This window comes from Anabrus simplex, chromosome 2, assembly GCF_040414725.1.
Source record: "Anabrus simplex isolate iqAnaSimp1 chromosome 2, ASM4041472v1, whole genome shotgun sequence".
NCBI classification, from domain to species: Eukaryota; Metazoa; Arthropoda; class Insecta; order Orthoptera; family Tettigoniidae; genus Anabrus; species Anabrus simplex.
Genome location: NC_090266.1, coordinates 317951305 through 317967532, shown reverse-complemented (window position 1 = coordinate 317967532; position 16228 = coordinate 317951305). Strand labels below are relative to the sequence as shown.

The 16228-nt window shown below is 37.9% G+C and overlaps 1 protein-coding gene across 3 annotated transcripts in view; it reads left to right on the top strand.

The window, feature by feature from the left end:
• LOC136864091 (5'-AMP-activated protein kinase catalytic subunit alpha-2) overlaps nt 1–16228 on the top strand; it is a 460086-nt gene that overhangs the window by 243024 nt on the left and 200834 nt on the right. For 2 of the 3 annotated variants that reach the window (XM_068226161.1, XM_068226163.1), the window contains one exon: nt 1–1988. This exon is cut by the window's left edge and continues 5445 nt beyond it. The exons of the other annotated variant lie outside the window; for it this stretch is intronic. The gene's annotated coding sequence lies outside the window, so the exon portion shown is untranslated. Of the gene's footprint in view, nt 1989–16228 lie in introns of those variants that run through there. 3 annotated transcript variants of the gene reach the window in all.

Here is a 16228-nt window from a genome sequence, read left to right as displayed (position 1 = left end):
ATCTGTCATATATCATACATAGAAACCTTGTAACTGTAAGTCTCTCCTTACATGCTCATGATCCACAGTAAAGGTCCCTCTGCCCTTGATGTGAAACACCATGTTCCTGACAATACTAAATGCCTTCACATTGTTACACATTACCAGTATTGTTGATTCATTGTAGCAAAATGGGATGTCTTCGGTCATCGCCCTAACACAGTATTGAATGTGAGGTATTTTGACTGTTTATAGGATTTACAAAACAAAGCTTATCAAGTGTCTCCATTTATAGTCCCTATGAGCTCATACATGGTGTCATGTTTCCACCACACCTAAAAGAAAAATACTAGTGAGAAGAAATGCAGAAACAATAGAAAGGAGAAAGAAGTAATTAAAAGCTAAATATCAGTTAACTGTTAATTTAAAAAAAAAATTTGCTACTTTTAGGATGTTATACAGTATCCTTCTCTTGGTGATATGGTGGATGTCATAGTAATGAGCTATTTACTCCAATAATTTATTGTATTCACAGTTGTAACTGATGTCCATGTTTTCATCCCATGGTACATCTTCTGATGTTTCATGCACATTTGAAATGCTATAATTTGGAAGCTCCTCACTGTTAAATCTGGAGAAATCCTTGTCCTGTCAGTCTTAATCCTTTTATAGGTCATGTTAACTTTCCAGGTGATATATCATTGATGTAGTTAAAACTAATGTTCTCTCCTTGCCATCTGCAGAGTATGCTGATCTTTCATGTTGACCTTTCAGTGACAAATGGTTCTACAATTCTTGTGATGCAACAGAACAACTTCTAATGTTCTATTATGTTTCTTGTTTGGGTGAGACCCTGTCATTTTATATACAGGTTGCCAATGTTTTAAATACATTTGATTCTTCTTTGTCAGGGTGACTGGGGAAGTTCCTCAGATGGAGTAGGAACGTATTTGAAATTTCAGCAACCTGTTCATGATGTACGTAAAATGACCACATCATCTAACTCAGATGAAGAACATACCGTATTAGTAGCTTAAGAAACCATCGAGACTTCATAGTCTAGATTTAAAGATTTTAATGTACATATACTTTATCAGTTGTCACTATTTTTGTACACTGATGGTTATGTAGATGAGGAGGATGTGTCTGTGTGGAGAGAGGTTTTTACCAGAATACAAGATTGGCACGAAATGTAATAAATATTGCACTCTCATATCTTTTTAAAAAATTGTGTTTTGAAAGATATGTGCAGGTTATCTGACTAAATATTTATCTTTCTGTAGTCTGTATCGCTACTTACCTTTACAGAGACTAAATTTCATAGTTTACTTTCTAATGCCGGTTGTGCAGCATGTTTCTGTTATTGTTGCCAATCTGGGAATGCCTAAAGAAGTCCTTGAGTTTATTACAACTGGTGCTAACATATGTCCATCTGTTCATCAGATTTTCACACACAATTTCTAGATTTAGAAGTCCTCTATTTCATTAGGCAATTGAATTGTGTTGTATATATTACATTTACGTTTTGTCAGTTGTCACTGTGATTTATTGATAGTGTATAGTAATGCATAAAACTGCTGTAAAATAGTGTACATGAATTACAAAAGAGGTAATATTCAGGAGAAATGTTCCAAAAGACTTTGCACCACTTACTTTACAAAGATATCCTTGTATGGTGTGTTAAAATCCAATTTGGTATGAGGTTATGGGGTCTCTTTTGCTATGTTTTGAAATTTGGTGTTCTCGTGATAAGTGATTTGGTATTTTTCATTGGTTGTCTTGTATTATTTGTGACTAATAATGTATAACCACTCATTACTGGACCGGTTGTCAAAACAACAAAATAATAATGATCTATGGAAGAGAGGGCCTAATGGGCTTAATCTTGCCAGATAAAATAAGTTTATTATTATTATTATTCATTGTTGATGGCTCCCTTATTATTCACTTTATTGAAAGAATGTATTGAACAAAAACTTGTAAAAATAAATTTAGCTTGTTGTACCTGCTCTACATTTTTCCTTTTAAACTAAAATATTGTAAACATAAAATAATTTCTTTGCTTTTATATAAACTTTGTCCTTGGTTCTTCATATGAAATCAAAAACATTCTCAAGCCTATTGCTGTGAATGAAACTCCTCTTTACTGTAGTTCATGGAAACATTTTAATGTGTATTTATTAATAATATAAACAGATGGACACCCAAACTAAAAGCCAATTATATCTTAATTATTTCACCTAAGATGGATAACAATCAGAAATAGAATCATGTGGGCTTCTTCTTCTCCTTGTAGGGTTGTTGGGCTCTGCTTACGTGTTTGCCCAGTTTCCATACGTATTTTCTCCACATTTGTCTTATAAGTTTTCCACATGTGTAACTAGTGTTTCTTTAGGCTGATTATTTCTTTTTTTTTTTTTTTTTTTTACAAACTTCTTCCTTGAAGCTAGTGGATACATTGAGATGTTAACTCTTGTAGGGTTAATTCTGAACTGGGAGTTGTAATACTAGCAAACATTTGTCCAGGAAATCTTGTAGCGAGAGACATAGTGAAGAAGTCAGTTTTGTGCAGCGATAGTTCCTTAATGAAATTGTGTCAGTGATTTTTGAATTGGTCACACTGAAATAGTATATGATTAATATCACTTATCGCTTTGTTACATGAACAGACTGGTGAGTTAATCACGTTAAACTTATAATCCATTGTTAGGACATGATTCAATTGTAGCCATATGATCGTAGTTGTGTGCCGGCAAGAGTATGTTCCCCCATAAAACCATGGGTGTGTACTTATTGTAGGTTAAATGCTTTTATCTTAGATGTTTTAACACAGTGCTCAGCCCAGTCTCATCTTATTGAATCTTTGATAATCGTGTAGTAGTAAGTGTAGGAAATTGCAATATTAAAACTTAACCCGTTGAGCCCTGCATATTTGGATTGAAAGTGCTTTGGGACTGGGATTATTTTGGAGAAAATATCAAATCAAATCAAAATCTCTTTATATGCAAATGAGGTGTCTACCTCGGTGGCAAATGGTACACTAAAATACATTATTGTCAAGCACTAAATTTTAAATTAACAAGAGAAGAAAAAAAAATTCTAGAATACAATAATATACAATTTATGCTAATAATTTTTTCTATTAAACAAACAGATCATCCTTAAAAAATTTATATTGTTTACAAAATTCTACTTATAATATCTCCTATACTTACAAACATAGTCAACTCATTTACAGTATGTGGAATTACTTCAAATAATACTATGCAACTGGTATAAGATTAAAATTTATATTGCATTTATTTACTTTTTTTTTTTTTTAAACCCATTTTGGAACCTAAGTAGCATAACGACCTGCTGCCTCTTAACCAGAGCCCCCTTTTGCCACCACTTTTCAGAGTTCCTGAAGGGCCTTCACAGTTACCGTAGCGGTCCCAGGGCCCTCGAAGTCCCCACTGTACTTCACCCCTACAGGCAGTCCCCTACTTTGGCTGTCCAAACTCCATGGACCAGGGGATGGAATTAATTTTTTTTCAACACACATTTTTTATTTACAGTAGCCTGCACTGGTCGAATGCCCTCTAACATTTCATTTATTTTCCCTGTTGCTGTTTATATTCTCTTGTTGAATACCTGCACAAATTTAGGAACAGGATCAAACACTACCCCTGGTAAACTGTTCCACTCCTTCACACCCTTCCCAATGAATGAAAATTTACCCCAGTCGCTTCTGCTAAAATTCCTTCTAATTTTATACTTGTGGTCAGTTCTGCCAATATAATTATTTTCCAACTGAAGCCTCTCACGGATTTCTCCCCATGCTGCTTCTCCTGTATAGGCTCTATATAATCCTATAAGTCTAGTTTTCTCCCTTCTCTTAAAGTTTCCCACCCAAGTTCCCTTAACATTTCTGATACACTACTCTTTCTCCTGAAATCCCCTGTTACAAATCTTGCTGCTTTCCTCTGCACACTATCTATTTCTTTTTTAAGGTATTCTTGGTGAGGATCCCAAACACTGTTTGCATATTCCAATAATGGACGAACCATACTTAAGTAACTTTTTTCTTTTAATTCTTTGTTGCATCCTTTAAGTAGCCTCATTATGACATGTAACGATCTGTATGCTTTCCCAACAATGTCATCAACATGACCCTTCCAGTGCAAATTACTTTCAAATCTCACACCTAAGTATTTTCACTTGCCATCTTTTGGGATAACTACCTCATCCAAAGTATATTCAAATTCAGTTTTAAAACTCCTGTTTGTAAATGTTGTAACAGTTGATTTGCCTCCATTAACCTTCATATTATTTTCTTCAACCCACTGTTGGATACTTTCAAGGTCCCTTTGTAATTCTGAACAATCCTCAATGTTATTTATTTCCCTATAAACAATTATATCATCTGCATACAATCTTAATTTTGATGTTATATTGTTCCCTAAATCATTTGTGTGTATTAAGAAAAGTAACGGACCGATTATACTACCCTGTGCGATTCCCTTCCAAACTTTCTCTTCCTGTGATATATTATTTTCTGCTTTGACTTTCTGAACCCTTCAATTTAGAAATGTTTTTATCCAACGTATAACCCTTACGTCCAATCCTATTCCCTCCAATTTCTTTAATAATATTTCATGTTCCACTCTATCAAAGGCTTTGGAAAGATCTATGGCTATGCAATCTAACTGGCCTCCTGAATCCAACTGATCTGATATGTCCTGTTGAAATCCCACCAGTTGTGCCTCACAAGAAAATTTCTTTCTAAATCCATACTGGCTCCTCATGAACCAATTTTTATCATCACATATCCCTCTGATGTACTTTGCTATTAAACTCTCCAGTATTTTACAAACTATACTGGTAAGGCTGATTGGTCTGTAGTTTTCTGGTTTCCTTTTATCACCCCTTCCTTTATAAGTTGGTATTATTATAGATTCCTTCCATTCTTTTGGTATTACACTATTATTTATGACATAGCCAAAGAGAAATTTTAAATAAGGCACTATGTACCACCCCATTGTCTTTAATGTGTCGCTTCATATTGTACCCGCTCAAAGCCTGAGTCCCAACCAGCATTTATCTCAGGGACTGTTATGGTTCGAATCTATCACAACTAATAAACAATAAAATTTAATATAGAGATATAAGATCTCAAACTAAATGTATGGGCGCTATCCAATCAGTACTACAGGGTTGAATGGGACACTCCAATCATGAACTTTAAGGTGCATTATGAAACACACAAAATATATTAAAAATCAGATCAAAGGGAAATTATGAAGGCTCCGTCCTAGGAATGGGGACAGATATTTAAACGGTCACCAAGGGTTTACTATTCTACAAGAACAAGAACCTAGAACTGTTTCCTTGCAAATGCTCAAGGAGCATTTTATTTAAGTAAAACAAAATAATTTTTTGCACACAACACAATCTGTTGATCCTTAATTTGCTGGTATTAGCAAATTATTCCTGAAATTTGTTTATGCAATATTTGACACTTTTGACCACCCATCCATTTGGGTGGTGGAACCATTGATATCTGAAGGTATCAGATTTACCCTCGTTAACACAATGACCATTTATGGTCCTGGACCAATTACCTGTTGGCCAAGTGGGCGCGATCACATGACCCCTGTCATCGCCTCCACTTTTATTGAGATGAGACCAACCCGGGAAACTACAAACTCTCCCCGGGTTCCTAACCAAGATATGCTAATCGTTAACTGAAGGAAACGACAAAGAGACTAACCTAATGGTCCAGATGTAGGGATTTGCCTTCATATTACAAATATTAACTTAAGTCATTATTTACAACAACCTGACATTATTATGTTATTTCGCCAGCTGACTTCCCTAGTATCATTCATCATCATCATCCGAAGTATTAATAAAAAAATTATTATTATTATTATTATTATTATCATCATCATTAATAGTGGAGATCATGATTACCGTAACCCGTAATCATCCTCGCTCTAATATTTCAACTTCTCACTCTTATTATCATCTGAAATAAAAAAGTAGGTTCTTCTTCTGATCCTTCAAATATTATTTTTATGGTAGTTTGAAAATTTCAATATTTTCATTTCAACTCCCACCATCATTATTATGTTCAGAAATATAAGAAAATAAATTCTTCTGCCTCTTCAAATTATTATTATTATTATTATTATTATCATTATCATAATAAATTAATTTCGCTTGTTACACGGCAGTCCACTATTATTAGGTTTAAACCATAACCCCTTTTACAATTCCGTTCTAGTTTGGCACTTAGACATCATTTACTCGTTAAAAAATTATTATTATTATTATTATTATTATTATTATTATTATTATTTCGAAAATTTATATTTTAATTTCAAACTTTAGAACTTAGTCACATATGTTAACTCCCAAATATGAACCTCCAAGATCCGATTTCATATCGGTTGGGACATAATAACGGTATTCGAACCCGCAACCTTATTTTCGTACTGTCGTTAATTCATGGAGACCATGTCCTCCTATGACAAATCTTAAATCCCATAACACCTCGCAGTTGGGCAAACACCTCCAATCTCTGCAAGTGCTAAATTATTCCTTCCTTTTCATTTTGACGTCCATTTATTCCACTGGGACTCTTCAAAACATTTAATTAATTAATCCTCGGTGCGTGGATTCTATTCTGCCACTCATAACACCGGTCTCGGCATACGACCTCAATGTCGGCCTTAAGATCCATCTATTTCTTCATCAACATCAGTACAATTTACTTTCATCTCGTGCGGATTTCTGTCCCACACGACTTCCGACCTCAACTTTTGGCTCAAATCACTCTGGGCTTCCAACATTGCGTGACCATCTTATACAAGTGCCTCTATCGTTTCTACAAAATTATTTATGATTATTATGGAGTCCAAAAAAACGTTAAATCAACCATTAGTGTTAAAATCGGATTTACTGCCCGAATTAAAATATTCACGCCACACGTTATCTCCACATTTTAATTACTTTAATTTGCAATCGTTCTATCAAATTAGACCCGTGTCTTTATTCACAAAGCATTATTATTAAACACGCATGTACACATTACCCATATTAATTGAGTACTTCCGACACTTCTACTGATTATTATTATTTCTGCCCACTAGCGAAACTTTGCGGCACAAATAATCATCGATATTTACAGACAATTCAATGGACTTCATTCCGTCCCACAGCCATTAAGGTCACTTGGCAACCCTCTACTTCCGGAAAATCTTACAACATGCCTTAATATCTATAAAGTTTCCGATAACTGAAAACCACAGTTGAGCGCTTCTAGAATGAATATTAATCTTATCTTTACGTGAAACGTGCTCCATATAATTACAAACAATTCAAGCACTTGAATAAACAAATCCACCCTACTCTATTAAATAAACAAAATGATGATGAGTGCTTGATCTAATTATGTACATATTAATTTGTCCCTTTGTCTATCTATCTCTGAATTTATACGAGCCGGAAACGGTTCGTTTCACAATCACGTTACCATAATGAGCGAATATGATTTCCTCCCGCTAACGATAGCAGTCTACAAATGTATATTCATGGGTACTCATCTCAGCCTGTAGTTTGCTAAACCGGACGAGGAGCACAGGCCCCGTCCAGTTTAGCACTGCATCCTACTAGTTTTCATGCCAGCTTGAAGAGGTAATCCAATGCACTTTTCAGATTTACACATATTAGATTTCAAGTTTTAAAATTTTAACATTTTAACAATTTTACACACTAATATTGAACTGAAACTTTACATGTCTGGCCTTTTATCTAGCCCACTTAATGTACATTTACATTCTTCATTCCTTTCCCGGACACTAGGAACATGGGATTCCTCGGGATCCCCTCTACAACGGCCCGGACGCGCACTCGATTTCCCGTCGCGTGTTCGCGCAGCTGACCAGGTATCAGTTGATGATTGAGTGTTTACTGGGTGAAATACGTCGAACACCCGTGATCGTTCTCACGCCACGTCCTTCCTAATTCCTTTTGTAGAATCTCACGCTCCTATCCGTAGGTTTTAATTTAATTAGTTCGGTAAATATTGGAACTCTTCTTGCTAGTAGACTGTTCAAGACTGTAATATGAACTACTACATGTCATGAATCACTGTGCTACGTAACATTCTAACACTTCGAACACTACTCCACGAGTAAATACACACATGCTCCCTGGCGTAGTAACAGCACGGAAAATATTCACAAGTTACGCACCCCTGGCGAGGTAACAGCTCGAACACATTATCAGAAGTAAGATCGCACCCTGGCGTAGTAACGGCTCGAACAATTCTTTACAAGTAAGTTACACACCCCTGGCGTGGTAACAGCTCGAACACATCAGAAGTAAGTCCGTCTCCACGACCCTATATTTATATTCGTCTCCCCTCTCCTCCGAGTTCACGGGAGGTCATCTTATGGCACGCAGTTCCAATATCCTCATACCACTATTTGCGGCCCAGCCAGTGGCTTAAACTTGGGATCCACTGATGTAATTATTTTATATTAGCCTCATTGCCAAGTCTCAAATAATATCGTTCGCTGGTAATTGATATAACGGTGAATTTAGCTCCTGTATCCTAGGCTGGGATTTCGCGCCCCTTTTGTAGCGTCTCTTGCCTGCAGCCAATCAACGGATAGCATTCATGAATTCTCAGAATTACGCCAATCAATCTCCCTCAGTTAATAACTTTTATTATATGGTTAGGCTTCTAAATTTCACCTTATCCCCAATTTATAACTCACTTTCTTCTATAAATTTAATCCGTGGAGTTAGTTGCTGGTTCTTCTTACAATACGAAGTTGTGCCTGCTTCCTGGCCTGCGAAATTTTCGATTGGTCCAAGCTTACGCGGGACTGAGAAGTTTCATATTTTTTTCTTCAAGTACCAACCTTGCGTTCAGCTCCTGCTAGTAGCTTGGAGTTCCCTTGACGTCTTTTCTAGGAATTTTGCACACGGCTCTTGCGGGGTTGCCACTGCAAATTTCGCTCGCGGCGATGAATCTTTCCACTAACTTGTCAACAACTTTCGCCTCTCTCTTTCCCCTTCGTCACCATTTCTGAGAATTCTAATTCTGCTGGCCATTGTATTTCTTAATCTTAGTAGAGACAACAGTCTGTGGCAGGTTGCACAATACCATCTCGGCCTGGCCTGCACTTACAATATGTAAAGTAAGACATTCTTGCTTCTGAAACTGAAATATATATTCCTCAATAATTAATTACAATTGAATGACGCCTATCACACCCCCACCAGGGCGCAATATCCTGAGAAGTTTCTTACTTGCAAGACCATTAAAGATTTAAATATACATGAAAATAAATGGCTTTCATACCACGAACTGCGGAATAAGGAATACCTTTGAAACATTTTATTTTATTAGCTTCATGGGTCTGTAGTCATTCCGCCTGCTGAGCTGTAACACCGTCTTCTCCTCGCACTTCCTCTTTGATTTCCACATCTATTTGTTCTTAAAGAGCATTTCTCACACTATTACTAACATTACTACTAATTTCACTGAAAAATGACATTCCTAATCATCATTACATTTTAAAAGGAGTTATATATCGGTAAATTTCAGTTTTTCACTGGCAGCCATCTTGTCAAAGGCTAGAGGTAGCCCTCTTCTAGGGATGGGCATGAGCGCAGCTCGAGCGGCTCGAGCTGATGACGTCACTGCTCGATCTAGGTCGAGCAGGAGTATGGTCTGCCATCTATGAGTGATTACCTCGTACTAAGTCAGATGAGAGGCAATCTTCTTTGCTCTTTTAATACTAATGAAATGAAACCAGTGTGTGAACAGGAACACAACTGAACAAACTATATCCTCACCCGGCAATTTCAGAAATAGCTTGTTACATTTCGTACCATGAAAATAATATTTATAACGATAACGCCTTAACATTATTAACGGAATACATTGAATCCCTTACACAACATAGGAGTATATGGATTATATGGTTGTTAGACTAGAGTAATATTATCGCCTGAGAAATGATACGGCGTAATGTGTAAGTAAGTCCGCCTCTGTGGTGTAGTGGTTAGCGTGATTAGCCGCCACCCCCGGAGGTCCGGGTTCGATTCCAGGCTCTGCCACGCAATTTGAAAAGTGTTACGAGGGCTGGAACGGGGTCCACTCAGCCTCTGGAGGTCAACTGAGTAGAGGTGGGTTCGATTCCCACCTCAGCCATCTTCGAAGTGGTTTTCCGTGGTTTCCCATGTTCACACCAGACAAATGCTGGGGCTGTAGCTTAATTAAGGCTACGGCCGCTTCCTTCCCACTCCTAACACCTTTCCTATCCCATCGTCGCCATAACACCCATCTGTGTCGGTGCGACGTAAAACCAATAGCAAAAAACCCAGTTATATTATATCGGACGCAGGACTTCAGGTCTTTTCACATTTTTTTATTATGTAGGAGAAATAGTAAATATAGCATTATAATGAAACTGAACAGAATATATTATTAAAAAGATACATACAATGTTCAGAAGAACCAAAAATGGAAGTAGCGACCAAGTAACGAAAGGAAAACCACACAAATACTATCACTATGCAGAGCTAATCGCCATGTCGAGCAGTCACTTCCATTTGATAAAAAAAACTAATTCTGGGCATATATGGATTTAATAAACTGATGCGTCCACTATGACTTACGGTACGTATGTATTTCTGTAGAATGGACGCTATCGCTAATGACTCTACTTCTACTCTACGCGTAGTGCCGGAAGGTGAATATCAACGTGCATGAGTGCAGACGGGATTGTGGCTCGAGCCCTAACACACACTCCTGCTTAGCGCACATGCAAGCCTACGTCACGAGGGAATTCCGTGTTGCTCGATCTGGCTCGACCACGCTCGACACACCAGTTCGTGACGTCAGCACTCGAGCCTGCTCGAGCAGGCGATCGAGTGGCCCATCCCTACCCTCTTCAAATAATATTACCAAGCACACTATCGATATATATTAGCAAAGAGCATATAACATTGCAAAGAAAGAGTCCCTACACAAATCACAAACACAACTTACTCTCGGCTCGGGGCCAATAAGTTAAGTCATTTCCACCTGCAGCCTCCTTTTCTAGTCGGTCTGCGTGGACATTTCTGTTTGTTTGAATGTCCTGGTACCCATATAAGCGTTATAATTTGTCCTTTGCTTTGAAGATCATGTAATAACTTTTGAATGTTTAGTATGTACCAATTATTTTGACCCTTTAGAGATATTATACTTCGTAGCACACTCAACGAATCCAGGAAAATGATCGAATTTGGTATGCTATTTTGTTTGATGTACAAGATCGCCTGCCTTATAGCGAAAGCTTCTGCTGTAAATATTGATGCTAATTTCGGAAGCGTAAATTTACAATCAGCATTGTGCAATGGAATATAATATGGAGCACCTGTTCTGATATCTGATTTTGATCCACCTGTATAAATTATCAAGTCTGGGTTTTCCACGTTTAAAGAAATGTTAACTGTTTTAGGATACAGTGCATCCCTTTGAGGCTTGCTATGATTGAGTGGATCCTGTGAGCATATAATTATATTAAATTTACAGTATAATGTATTATGAAATACGGTATTGCACACTGAGAAAGGGACTAAAAAGGGAGATAAGTAGTGCTTGGCAGTCTGAGACGAGGTCTCGAGATTTCTCGAGACTAGCGCAGGCACTATTTCTCGCGAGGAATTTCGAGAGATGTCGAGAGCGTTGTCCCCGCATTGTGCGGCGAGCAGCGTGTCGTAGGCCTACAGGTAGTCGGAACTGAATGTTGTTTGTGCCGAGTATGCGAATAGCCAACCACGGGCCTTCTCGATTTCGTAAATACGTGTCAACAAGCGACTAGGGCGTTCACTTCTACAGAGGTCTATTTTGACGCAATATAACATAATTATAAAGGATAGGCATTCTGGCATTGTATGCACTGGTAGGTACACGAATGAGTGGTTTAAATACAGAACCTGACCCTGACGGCTACGTACACGTCACACGTACCTGGATACTAGAGGCGTGCATTATTCGAACTCGAGACGAGGCAAGATGCGCCTTACTGCATATGCAACCACCATTACGCATGAGTGAAATATGTATTCTGAAATGCTTCAATTTGCTCCAATTCTTTCGACAGGTAGGTGTACATCGTTATCAGACCCCGCATTCAATAACATATGACCACTGCTTATGTTTACCGATATTTTGGTGACGAAGGAAATAATTCCTTACAATGTTATAGAGTATTCGCGTCATAATTAGGTACTTCGATATATGACGATGCCATGTGAAATTGTCTATAGTTGTACGCGACAACTTGAAGACGATGTCCGAAACGCAACGTAAGTCGTGGATGTTGGGTATTTTAAAGAGATGTCGCATAGCACAGCCCAATGTGTTGCTTATTCAAAAGAAGTAAAATGCATCGGCGGAAATATTTCTGGTATGATCCGTCACTTACAAACGCATATCAATGAAGAGGAATCGTCACAACACCTCCCGCCCGGTCTGAATCACAAGAAGCTACCCTGCCGACAACGATTGTAAGGCATCCAGGTAGGTTTACATCCTAATAACAATTAAAAAATTACACAGGTTATTCAACTAAGAAGTCCACCTGACATAACTCGTGAACAGTTTAAGATACTGGCATTCTGTATTCACTTTCGTTAATGGTATTAAGGAGCTCATAGTTCAACATGCAGTGCTTTCCTAGGCCTTTGACAAAATACGTCGTCACACGCCTTTCCATATGAGAACTGTTGATGATAACTTGCAAGCTTACACTCGTAGTTACTGGGACGTCCCACAGCTCGCAGCACACGAGAATCGGTCTCGAGAGCGTTGACCATCATCCCTGCTGAAAGAATTAGAGCAAAGTCGGGCATTTTAGGTTACACGTTCCACTCATGTGTAATGGGGGTTGCCTATGTAGCAAAGCACATCTTCCCCGTCTCAGGTTCTAATAATGCACGCCTCTAGTATCCAAGTGGGTGTACATCCCATCTGCAGTTATTCACAAATTATGCATGGTTATTCAGCTAAAATGTCCACCCCAAATAAGTCGTGAACAGTTTGAGATAATGACATTCTGTTTTCACTTTCGTTAATGGTATTAAGGGGTTCATATTTGATCATGCAGTACTTTTCCTGGCCTTTGACAAAATATATTGGCTCACACGTTTTTATATGAGAACGTTCTTTCACACAATAACTGCCAATGATATACTACCAAGTTTACAGTCGTAGTTACTGGTACGTCGCACAGCTTGCACCACAGGAGGATCGGTCTCGAGATTCTCGCGAGAGTCTCGAGATCTGCGACATCAGTCTCGAGCGAGAGCGTTGCCCATCACTAGAGATAAGCATGACATATTATTGTAATGTAAAGGGACTGACATTGTATTATGTTATTATGCAAGGGATAAATAGTTTTATACTCTTTTATTAAGGCTGATGAATTTGATTTTGGTGTATGCTGCTGTTGTAGATATTCTGATAATAATTTTAATTTTGCAACAAGGGATGGTGGGTCAATTATAATTTTTTTTTGAGACGATACTTGCAAGACAAGTAGTATCTTCTATTTGATAGCGGTACTTCACTTGTTTCTACTAATAAGGCGTTTGTAGGGGTTGTTTTTAACACTCCTGTACGTAACGTAAGGCTTGAGATTGTATGACATTTAATGAAATGAAAACTGCCGTAATAAACCAATTATATGCTTTTATTTATTTATTTATTTATTTATTTATTTATTTATTTATTTATTTATTTATTTATTTATTTATTTATTTATTTATTTATTTATTTATTTATTTATTTGGGAAACCAAAACACTGAGAAGCCGAATTACAGAGTTCCACAATGAAAATTTTTTTAATAAGGGAGTAAAAACATGAAGGCAAAAGAAACAAAAAGAAAATTAAAGATTGAAAGTAAAACGAAGAGAAGAACTTATAGCTAGGCACGCTAAGATAAATACAGATATAACTCATAAATAACGGTATAGTACATTAAAAAATAAATAAATATTACATTATGTACAAAAGAGCGGACAGCAATGCGAATATAAAAAAGGAATATGAAGAAAATTAACTAGGTTAGGTTAAGGAAGAATCAATTAAAGTAGGCATACGAAGAAAAAACGTCCAAGTTCCTGTCAGAAGATAAAGAATTAAGGAGGGTTGGTATGCGGATAAATAAAGTTCTTTGAACGAGAGAGAGAGAGAGAGAGAGAGGCGGGAATACGGAATATGAAGGGGTGAATTAATCCTGGTTTTGCGAATTGGAGCATGTAGGGAAAAGAAGGATGCGGGTTCAGGAGAATGAAATAAACTGTTAACAGCGTTATATAGGAATCTAAGGTCAGCTACTTTCCTGCGACTACATAACGCGTAGGTTTAATTTATCCAGTATCTGATTACCGCTCAAATTTCGACAATCAGATACTCTGGCTCTAACAATAGCACAGAAGAATGACTGCACGCAGTCAGTGCGATTCAGATTAGTGGGTGAAGAGGTAGACCAAATGGGGGACACGAATTCAATAATCGCTAGGATGAAAGATACATAGTAGGCTCTGAGGGCGTGGATATCGGTGATGTCAGAAAATCTATACAACAAACCGAGAAGTGACATTGTTTGTGAAGTTCTTTTGTATATGGGGAACAAATAACAACTTACCGACAAACAACACTCCTAAGTAATTTTGTTCTGTTAGAGTTGGGAACCGGTTACCGAGAAGGGAGTATTTAATAAGAATAGGGGATTTACGAAGCGTGATCGAAATAGAGGAACACTTGGTAGGATTAGGCTTAAGAGGCCATGTGGAGCACCATTCAGAGAGTGAGTTAAGCCCGCTCTGTAAGGAGTTTACGTCTGATAAAGAATCTATTTGTTTGATTATTTTACAGTCATCTGCAAATAGTAGAATTTCAGATGAAACGGAGGATATAGTATTAATGAGATCGTCAATAAATTGGACAAAAAGAAGGGGACCTAGGAGACTGCCCTGTGGGACGCCAGAATGTACCATAACAAGAGTCGAACTGAACCCATCAAGAACCACACGCTGAGTTCTGGTATTGAGGAAGCTCTGCAGGAGAGTTAGGAAGCGACCATGGATATTAAAACTTTCTGAGAGTTTATAGGAAAGAAGTGCGTGGTCTACGGTATCAAAAGCCTTTGCAATATCAATGTAGCACACGTCCAGTTGAAAACTGGCATTAAGAGCAGATTTTGCACGATGGAGAAGAACAGCCAGATTAGTTAGGCAGGAGATACCGGGAAGAAAACCATGCTGTTGGGACGATATATAAGGGAGGGTGAAAGAAAGAAGACGCTGGTGTACAATCTTTTCACAGATGAGAGATAGGGTTAGTAATATAGAAATCGGGCTATAGTTTCTGACATCAGACCTTTTTCCACTTTTAAAAACCGGAGTGATGTTAGTGATTTTCCAGTCGTCAGGAAGTAGTCGGCTAAGAAGCAACGGTTAAATATAACAGCAATAGGATGGGCCAGAGTCGTAGCGGTATTCTTAAGGAAGACAGGACTGAGGCTATCGGGACCAGTAGCTTTATTCTCTGGCAGGGAGGAAAGTAGAGAATAGACTTCTGACTCAGAGGTGGAAAGATTACTGAGGCTATGACAAGGAACATAATCAATACACAGAAAATCTGGGAACTGAACAGGTGCAACAAAATTAGACACAAAGTAATCGTTCAAAATTTCAGGTCTGTAACTACCACTGTGTCTTGCACACGCTTTGTATTTTTCCTGGTGTTTATCGGAGACCAGAATCGTTGGCTATTACTTCTCACTTCTAAGCAGGCAGAATTTTAAGTAGTCCAGGTAATCCCGTTTTAGAAGCTGTTTATGGTATTTGCGAATGTCAGAAAAAGTTTCATAGCTGGCTTCAGAAGGTGACCTTTTCCAGTCTTTCCAGGCTTTCGTTTTATTCATTTCTGCAATTTTGTTGCCACTTTTCTTCCACGGTGGGCATCTGGCAGATGTCTTACGAGTGGGAACAAGGTCCCCAATCACAGCACGAGTCCAGTCATAGAACAAGTCCACTGCTTCTTGGACTTCACCTACTTGCAGCAAGTGCCAGGGTAGAAGAGAAAGGGTGTGATTGACAGCCTGCCAATCAATCTTTCGCCACATGGGTACACATTTCCTGGTCGAAAATTCAGGCCGAAAGTTTGCCTTTGTAGGCATAGTGATTTCATC